General features: G+C 45.5%; 1 long non-coding RNA gene across 1 annotated transcript in view; it reads right to left on the bottom strand.

The window, feature by feature from the left end:
* Positions 1-1,425: 1,425 nt before the first annotated feature.
* The window catches only part of LOC112546677 (uncharacterized), a 29,258-nt gene continuing 20,306 nt past the window's right edge, over positions 1,426-10,377 (bottom strand). The window contains exon 3 of the long non-coding RNA XR_003090390.3: positions 1,426-1,782. This is a non-coding gene — a long non-coding RNA (uncharacterized LOC112546677). The remainder of the gene's footprint in view (positions 1,783-10,377) is intronic.

Genomic DNA, 10,377 nt, shown 5'->3' with positions numbered 1-10,377 from the left:
GCACCTCTTGCACACTGGGGCATCAGAGCCCCGCACTTCCTATGCTTCCCCTCTCCCTCCCAGCACTTTTGGAGCAGGCATATTGCCTGATTCATACTCCCTCTCTGCTCCTTCTCCTCCCTCCAATAGCTGGATGCTGCAAACAGCTGATTTGAAGAGCAGTAACAGAGCATGAATCGAGTGATTTGTGTGCTCTAAAAATGCTGGGAGGGAAGAGGATGAGCAGGTAAGCGTAGACCTCCAGTGCCCCAGTGCATGAGAAGTGGGAGTGGGAGGGGGAGCAAACACGGAGCTGCATGTGGAATCCCAATGGGCCAGAGGCTGCTGTGGCCCACTGAGGTGAAGGAGAGCCACTCATTAGGCCCAACCACTGTTTGTGGTTGCCCATCTCTGACATTGTGGCTAGCTTCACAGAAATGGGCTTTCCAAACTGTGATGGGGCAACTGAAGGCATACCTGTTCTCATTATAGTGCAACCACATCTTGCCACGGACTACATCGATAAGAAGGGGTACTTTTTGATACTTGTGGATCATTGTGGGTATTTCACAGACATAAATGCAGGGTGGTCTGGAAAGGTGCGTGATGCATACATCTTTAGGAACAGTAGCTTGTACAGAAAGATGCAGGCTGGGACTTTATATCCAGAACATAAAATTACAGTAGGTGATGTGGAAATGTCCATAGTGATCCTTCCTAGGTGACCTGACTTACCCCTTACAGCCCTGACTCATGAAGCCTTACATGGTGCACCTGGACAGCAGAAAGCAGTTTAACAAGCTAAGATGATGCCACATGATTGTTGAATTGCCTTTGGCAGATTGAAAGGGAGATGGAGATGTCTCTATGCCAGGCTGGACCTTATGGAGGATCATATCTCCACGATGGTGGCTGCAGGCTGTTGCTTACATAATTTGTGTCAGAGTAAAGGTGAAGTGTTTGCCTATGGGAGGAGCACTGAGTCTGAGGCACAGTGCCTGGGCACACAGTTTGAACAGCCAGACACTCATTCTGTCAGAGGAGCCCATAGGGTGGCCACCAATATCAGGGAGGCTGTGAGGAACCACTTAAACAATGAAGGGCTCTGACATTTCTCTGTGTTGGAGTTGCTTCCCTACCTTCTTCCACTGCTTATCCTGAGCAAGGCATTCCCATGAAACCAAGGGATGTAACAGGAATCCAGGTCCAGAACAATTGGTATGGGTTGAGTCACACAAAATAAACTCTTGGAACCCTGCATCAGTTTTTTCTTTACTGATATTTTTCAATCACAGTTACACACATAGGGTTAATGCTTCATGGTAAGGGAGGGTAAGGGTTGTTGGAAAAAACCTCACAATTGTGTTAACATCCAGCTGTCAGAGTCACAGCTGCTCTGACAGGGAATGGAGTATGCTGGAAAAAAAAGCATTACCACTGTGAAAATGAGTGTGTGTGTGCAGGGTGGGGGTGGGAGGTGTTTGCCAGATACAGAATTTTACATGTGTGGCCATGGAGGTTTCTGTGTGAGCGTAGAGGGATGGTTACTGTGTAAAGAATTCTGCATGTGTTGACAGGGAGGCCTTTGGTTCTGTTTGCTCTGCATCTTGATTTGGCCCGTCAGCATCTCAGTTTGGTCTTCCATGAGCTTTAGCGTGTGCTCAGTGGATTTTTTTTCTAGATTTCATCTCCCTGGCCCAACTTTCCTCCCTTTTTTTTGGTTTGGAGAGTCCTCTGAAGTTTTTTTCCTAAGTTGATGGAGTCTGTCAGTGGAGGAGCATGTCTGACTTCTCAAGGTCTGGCCTGGAAAAGTAACCATTAACAACAGATTAACTGTACTGTTCCTGGTAATGATTGTAACATTTCACTAACATGCACATCTCTGAACAAAACAGGCCACTTTTATTATTGCCCTAGAAGCAAACACAGATTTCTCCGGACATTCTGATCATGGTGAATTTTAAAAGTGGGAGGAGGAAGGGAAAGAGGTTTGGGCATGAAGCCCAAAGGAAGTACAGTCCTTGGTTGTGCAGTATGTGTACATGGAAACCATTTGTAATAATCCTACACTTGCCCGTATGTTGCATTATTATTCTGACTGATATATCCTTGCTGTTGGTTAACAGGCAGACCTGGACTCTGCTTCTGGGTAAGAGCAGGGGACGCACTGCTTCTTATGCAGCCCAGCTCTGTGCTGCCTTGGTTCCGGTGGCACAGATTGAGGTGGTGGGGAAATAGCAGCCCTGCCATGGAATCACCATGAGAAAATGAATAAGTACACAAGGAAAAGTTTCAACGCCATCTCCCAGCAAGACTGGTATCTCTGTGCATATCAAGCTCTGGACTATGGAGACCCAGGCAGGGATTAACCAGCTCACAGAAATACAGCTTCCAGTCACCCTGTGCCGTTGCCTCCCCCCGCCCCCAACTGCAACAGAGCAACTTACCACTCCACCCCACCCAGCATACGGCAGGCCTCAATCAAAAGAGAAAAAACATGTGTTTTCATTAGACCAGAAAGAGCAGTTTGGGGGAGGATGTGGGATTATTACAAAAAAAAAAAAAAAAAAAAAAAGGAAAATATGTAGCTGACCCACACAAACTATTATCCAACAACAATAATGGAAACACTTCTTCTATATTTAGCACTACTTGATATATTTTTTTAAGGTGGAAGTTGGAAAAGAGATTGCTCTGTTCCCTTCCAACAACCAGTCCAAAGCTAGTCTAATCTATTTGTTGTTATGACTGACTCTGCTCTAAATGAGAGTTCTCATCTTGTTCTCATTCTTACCCTTTAAATAAGGCTAATCTTAGGGAAATATTTTTAAATTTTATCTCTGATTTTATCTTATGTATTTCTGTCTCACTGAGTTTCACTCAACTAAAGCAAGGGAGACAGCTATATATTTTAGACTTGCTTTTTCTTACCAGTTTTCTTAACACACAAAAGTGCCCTCAGCTTAATTTTTTGAAGGCAAAAAATTATGCCTATCATGTACAGGCATAGAAAAGACAAGTCTTCTGGCATTCAGATTAATCTTTTCTGTCAGGTATCACGGCCAATAAGAACTCATTACACTAAAGCAGCTCATCTCACAAAGCCTCAATTATACAGGAAAAAAAGTCTTTATAAACATTCTGAGTAACACAAAACACTTCTTGCATGTCATCGAAATAACATGCATTTCCTCTTAGCTTTATTTTCACATTCCAGGCTACCATTTATAGCTCTGCTTTGTTCCAGCACCATTCAGCAATATGATCACTATACACTTATACATCCTCAGAAAACACAGCTCTATAGCTGGGGATTGTACCCCTCCTAGTTTTTAGTTCCTGGAGGCACTGTAGTAACCCTACCCCATTACACAGAAAACATTCTTAAAGCATTCATAAATGTAATCCAGTGGTCCCCAAAGATATTACTTGGGATTGCAATATCTGTCACATTTAGAACCTGTCAGGTTTGAAGACTTTTAGTAGAGTCTGAGTTCTGACTCTGGCTCTGACCTTGGACCCCAGCTCTGGTTCCTGACCCCTTCAGTCTGGTTCTAATCACTGAGTTGGACTGATGGCATCCCGGCCTCTAACTGCACCTGACTTCCAGAGACTGACTTCAATGGAAGTTATGGGTACTCGAGACCCATCAAAAATCAGATCTCCTCTGCATCATGTTGAGCATTGACAAAAAGGCATCACCTAAATTATTGAACACTTGAAAATATGGGACATGGTTCACAGTTAGGAGGTATCAGCTAAAATCTTCCTGCCCTTATGCATTTGAGGTGTGTTTTACTAGCACCATTCTCTATGCTATTACATCTGTGATCTGCTGTATTCTATGATCCTTTATTAATGAATTTAATTATTACTAAACCCATTTTGTCAACATTCCCTTTAATTTTGGGAGTTAGTTCGTAGTACAAAGATGAGAAAAAGATTAAATTTTTCCACAGTATTTATAATTAATTATTTTGTCATTAAAGAAAGGTTTATACACTTAGCCTTTTATCCAGGATTGGAGAGTACTACAGCCAGTCTAAAAAACTAAACAGATTAAGGGCTATAAATTAAATATACAAAATAATGAATGATATAATCACATACATTCATTTTATCTTTTTTAGTCTAATACAGATGCTAAGACTTGGGGCATAAATTAGTTTGGAGAAAATATATTTATTTTCTTTTATTTTTCATACTGTGAAAAAAAATTAGAGAATTGAAATGCAAAGAAAATAGAAAAACACACCAAGAAAAGAATTCTCGAATAAAAATTAAATGCCATGCCAGGGGAAAGGGAATACCAAAAATCAAAATGTCAGAGGGACAAAAATCAATTTGAGCCCAAATATTCTTTTGCATGTCTTTGCAAACAGTTTGCTGCACTTTGTTAAGATCCTGTCACTGCCAGTGAGTGTAGAGGCAGGCTGGATTCCAGCAGCCAGAGCCAGGCCCCTGGTGCTAATGCCCTGGGCCGTGTTGCTTGGGAGAGGGAGCTTGGGGGAAGAAGTAGAACCAACCTCTGCACTCACTGGCAGTGGGAAGCAGAGCAACGTGGCTAGGAGGTGGGGGAATGGAGTAGGCTGGAGCCGGGTTATGCCGCTTCCCACTACTGTTGGTGAATGTTGGGAAGAGGTGACCCCTGCTGCTGGTGCCAGGCCCTCTGCTAGTCCCTGGGCCCTCCTGGGTCCCATGGGTCCCCCTCAAAACATGGGACCCAGACCAGTTGGACAAATCAGCCTATAGACAGGAAGGCTCTGCTCACCAGCTGCTGGCCCCCTGCCCCTCCCTGCCATGGCATTTACAAGGGCATATCACATGACCCTTCATTTTCCCTCCCATTAATCTTCTCTGGAGGGAAGCCAGTTATGTCAACATAACAAATAGCAGTGTTTACACTGATACTTTGTGGCTTTAACTTTTCTGCATAAAGCTCTTCACTTCTCATCGAGATGGTTTTATTTTGTCGGTAAAACAGCAGACTTTTGCTACCAAAAGTAGTTTTGTAGTATTTCCCTCTTTTGTCAGAAAAAGCTGCCTTATGCTAGATCTTCTGTCTGGTGACCTGTTTTGTTGGGCTAGCAGGGCTTCTTACATTTTAGGTCTTGCTTATCTGTGCTGGGTTTGTGAGACAAGGACACAGAGGAATGCCACTTGGGTACCTCATGTAGGCATGGTGCCTTAATGCATCAACACATCCTTTGGGTCACAGAGTCTGCTCAGTCCAGTTAGGTGGTCAGTTAATCTGCCAGGTCTGACTATCTAGCTATCGTAGTCACAGTCTTTGGATAAGGATGTTAGTTTCTGTCTCCCAAAGGTGCATGGTCTTCCTCTTGTATTTAGCAGGGAACTAACTGATCCTTGTCCACAAGAGCCTTGAAAGCCCCTCTTTGGTCTTAAGTCTCTCTAAGGAATACATTAGGGAACCAGGCCCACTCCCTCTCCACTGGGTTTCAGCTCAGGACTCTTAAACTAGGCAGGCATAATCAGTCTTCAGTAATTCTCCCAGGGAGCATCTAGACAGCAGCGCTATTGCAGTATCCTGAAATAGTGTTTTCTGCACTGTGTAGACAGCGCCAAATTTCAAAATAAGCTATTTCAAAATTAACTTGAAATAAGCTATGCAATTTGCATAGCTCAGATTGCATAGCTTATCATGCTAAAGATGCAGTGTAGATGCCTGCTGAAATCTGAGTGCCTTCCTGTCTCCATTAGTTCTGAGGCTTCTTCAGCTTGTGGTTCTGATCATCCTTTCTTCACACTGTTGTCACTTATAAGAGTGATGTCCTACCAGATTGCTGGTAGCACCCTCTCTCTCTCAAACCTGCCTGCCACTCTGGGAGTCACTTACCCCTGTTCTTCTCAGCTCTACTATTCTCCCAGCTGTTGTGAGACTGATCAGAGCTTGCCAAAACTTCCTGCATTAACTCCTTAGCTACCAGACCAGCCGGGACATACAGATCCTATTAATACTACCTCTTCATGAATCATCAAGGAAGCTAATTTAACTGTCACCAAACATACAGAGCTAACAGGATGTAGGGCAGGGGTGGCCAACCTGTGGCTCCAGAGCCACATGCAGCTCTTCAGAAGTTAATATGCAGCTCCTTGCATAGGTTCCAAATCTGGGGCTGGAGCTACAGGTGCCAACTTTCCACTGGGCTGGAGGGTGCTCACTCTTCAACCCCCTGCTCTGCCCTAGGCATTTTCAGCCCTTTCTCTCTAGGATCCTGCCACTTCCCACCTACTCCACTGAGCCTGTCACAACCATGCTTCCCCCCTCCAGTGTCTCCCACTGAGAAAGAGCTGATCACAGTGGGCAGGAGGAAAAGGAGAAGGAGGCACTGACCGGTGGAGCTGCCTGTGGGTAGGATGTGCTGAGAGAGGTGGTGGGGAGATGATCAGGGCAGGTGACATATTGCTGTCAGATTTAGGTTGGCCACCCCAATGTACGGCAAAACTTTCAATAGTCAGAAACAAGTTAGTTTCTAAGGTTTCCACAGGGAGTTAGGCTTGGTCTTAGACTGGAATATTCTGTGAAGAAAAATCAGAATGAATCTAATTGTTTTCAGAATGCACTCCAAAACCAAAACTCACTGTTTCACAAAACTCTACCTGTAGCTGTTGAAGCTGAAGAAGGAAGAACAAGAAAGAGAGAAGCCAAGGAAGGATAAAACACAAGTATAATGGGTCAAATTCTAGAACAGCAAACACAGAGTCCATATTGATTAATGTATAAGCTTAGCTACTGAATTTGGTGCCCAGAAATTGTGCTGATAGGTGGTTTAGCAATTAGATAGACAGATAAATCGATTAGTTTAGATTAATCCTCAAATTGGAGCGGGGAGAGGAAAGGGGGAGGAGGTTTTTTGATTGACAAAAGGAAATATGTGAGTGAGATGGAGAGAATTCAATAATTTTTTGCACTTTAAATACTGAGGTGTCTATGGTCCTTGATTAATCATCTGTTTCTTGGAAAACTAAAGTTATTCTCTGCATCTGAAAGATTATCACTTAATCTTAACCTCTTTTCTCAGAATGTTTGGTAAAACCTCATTGACTGTACTTTTAGAAAAAAGCAGCTTAGCTCCTTTGCACCAGAGTCGGCAAGGAGCCAGGACAAACAATCCCTCCAGAGCTGGGAAAGCAACAAGTTGTTAAAGATGTACAAGTCACCTAAAAGTGATTCTGACCATTTAGTGTGATGGACGTTTGTCACTCACTGTCCTAGCAAAGTGAGTCATTTTGGATCTTATTCAGTCATCAGTGAGAGAATATTAAACTGTGTTTTCTTGATACCATTACCTTTCCTGATATTTGATGTAACATCCAGCTATTTTACACTATTTTTCATTGCAATTCAAAGTATTTTATTTACTTTAGTGCTTCCAACAGTCAGCATGAGTTGGAATTTCTGCATGAGGCACACATATAAAGTTTAGAGGGAAGAGAAAAAATCCTCCCAGGCCAGATCTGCAGATTCTTCCTCCTTCCACAGTGGCTGCTGCCTTGGAATAGCTGAATTTTACACTCATGTGCTGGAGAGGCCCTCAGCTTGTTGCAGCACCCACCCTGCATGGGCACTGAGCAATCCTTTACTAGTGGCACTGGCTGCTTGGACAATGTGCCCTCATGTTGCAAGCTGTGTCAATCACACATGCCAAAGGTACCTCCCTTCCCCTCTGCCCTCTGCTGCCTTGGCTGGGCCACTGGGAGGCTGTGGGCTTGGGGGAAGAGAGACGCTGTAGCAGCTGGAGGGACGTCGACATAAGTTTCGTCAACAGGATCTGTCGACAAAACTTATGTCGACATAGAGTGTCCAGACTACATCGCTTTGTTGACAAAGTGATCAGCTTTGTCGACATAAGAGCGTCCAGACTGTGGGACGATCTGTCGACAGAAGAAGGCACCCAGAAGTGCTTCTGAAAGGTCACAGAGGCAGCCATAAAGCCCAGGCACTGCTGCGTGCTCTCTGCAGAGACACGTGCTTAACGGGATACTCCTGGATAGCCGCTCCTCTGCTCCTGCTTCTAGCTTGACAACCTTTACAGGGAAAGCAAAGCTGCTGCAGTTTTCCTGGCTCTGGTTGCCTTGCTTTGTCGGACACCACAGCTGTGTATTATCTGGTTTGTCTGTTTGTCTGTTTGTTTGTGGGTTTGCTTTTGTGTTTGTTTGTTTGCTTGGGTTTTGACTTTTTTGTTTTTTGTTTGTTTGTATTTTTGTTCTTGTGTTTGTTTCTTTTGTTCTTTTGTTTGCGTGTTATTTTGGCTTTTTTGGGCAAGGAGCCTGAGCTGCCCCTGGGCGGGTGATGGCCCCATACCGTGCTGCTGGAAGCTCTGCTTCATGCTCAGGAGAGCATGATGACCTTGGCAGCAGAGCTGGATCCTGAGCCCAGCTTTGAGCCCCTCGCTCAGGCTACAGCCCTGCTGCCCTTGCCCCCCAACTTTTTCCTGGAGAGGCGGGTTTGGAGGCTGGACACCAGTTCGGACTGGTGGGACCGGCTAGTGTTGCAGCAGTGGGACGACGATCAGTGGCTCAGAAACTTCCGGATGCGGAAGGCCACCTTCCGGGAGCTCTATACCTGGCTCGCCCCTGCCCTGCACCACCAGGACACCCACTTGTGGCCTGCCATCCCCCTGGAGAAGCGCGTCTCCATTGCGCTCTGGAAGCTGGCCACCCCCAACAGCTACTGCTCCGTGGGACATCAATTTGGTGTGGGGAAGTCTACTGTCAGGGCCGTCTTGATGGAGGTAAGTCACTCTCAGGGGACAGTCCAGGGGGGCAGTCAGGACCAGGCACAGGGTATTGGGGATGAGGTGGCAGAGATAGAAGCCCTCTCAGCCTCATCCTGCCATGGTGCGGGGGTCGGTGTCTGGGGAGAAAAGGGGGAGCACTTCTCATCAGGTGAGCCAAAGTCCTCTAAAGTCCTCTAAAATCCTGTTCTGTGTGTTTCTATTTGTCCCATTCTGCAGGTGGTGACGACCATCAATGCGGAGCTGTTCCACAGGACCGTCCGCCTCGGAGACCTGCAGACCATCCTGGCCAGATTTTTGGGCTGGGGTTCCCAAACTGCGGTGGAGCACTGGACAGGACCCACATCCCCATCCGTGCCCCGCTCCATAGAGCAGCACAGTACATCAATAGGAAAGGCTACTTCTCCATGGTGCTGCAGGCTCTGGTCGACCACAGGGGACAGTTCACTGATGTTTGTGTCGGGTGGTCAGGCCGGGCACACAATGTCCATGTGTTCAGGAACTCCCACCTGTACCGCAGGCTGCAGGCTGGGGCATTCTTCCCAGAGAGAAACCTGGCAGTCGGAGATGTGCAGATGCCTACGTGCATAGTGGCCGACATGGCCTACCCTCTCATGCCCTAGCTCATGAAGCCCTACACCGGTCACCTGGATGTGAGCAGGGAACTGTTCAACTTCCGCCTCAATAGGGCTCGCTTTCATTAGTGCTAGAGTGATGTAGCAATGAAACATGTATTTGAATGACCCTTAAAGTAAAAGTTAAAAGTTAAACCAAATGGCTTTTAACCAAGTTAAAGGTTAAAGTTAAAGCTGGCCCATGTGGAAATCTGTATCTCAGGTGCAAGTTCTGTCACATGCAGCTTCCTGCTAGACCCACTGGAGGAAAAGTTTGTGTCCAAGTGCACCAGCAAGGAGAAACTTGTGTATGCACTTTCCCTGAAATGATCACATAAGTCTTTGAATAACAAATTTAAACAAATCTATAATTTCCAGATATATAAAAATTAATTCCTCTGCTTACATAGTATACAAACACTGTAAAAACATAAATGCAAATTATAAATACATTTGCACACTTGGATGTACCATCATATTCTTAAGGTAAACGTGCTAAAGTGCATTGCTAGTACTGGGGCTGGAAAGCACTCCTTCTGATGTCTGTTTCAGGAACTATATGAATAAGAAAAACTTAAAAAACAACAAATAGTCTGGTAGAATCTTAGGGTATATCTACACTACCCTCCTAGTTCGAACTAGGAGGGTAATGTAGGCATACCGCACTTGCAAATGAAGCCCGGGATTTGAATTTCCCGGGCTTCATTTGCATAAACCGGGCGCCGCCATTTTTAAATCCCGGCTCGTTCGAACCCCGTGCCTCATTCCACGAGGAGTAACGGTAGTTCGGACTAGGAAGCCTAGTCCGAACTACCTAGTCCATGCCGCGTGTAGCCGTGCGGCACGGGGTTCGAACGAGCCGGGATTTAAAAATGGCGGCGCCGGGTTTATGCAAATGAAGCCCGGGAAATTCAAATCCCGGGCTTCATTTGCAAGTGCGGTATGCCTACATTACCCTCCTAGTTCGAACTAGGAGGGTAGTGTAGACATACCCTTAAAGACTAACAAAAGATGTAGATCGTGGG

This window comes from Pelodiscus sinensis, chromosome 4 (genome assembly GCF_052426305.1).
Source record: "Pelodiscus sinensis isolate ZL-2025 chromosome 4, ASM5242630v1, whole genome shotgun sequence".
In the NCBI taxonomy this organism is placed as follows: domain Eukaryota; kingdom Metazoa; phylum Chordata; order Testudines; family Trionychidae; genus Pelodiscus; species Pelodiscus sinensis.
The sequence above is the reverse complement of the archived record's forward strand: the minus strand, read 5'-3'. Positions and strand labels throughout refer to the sequence as shown.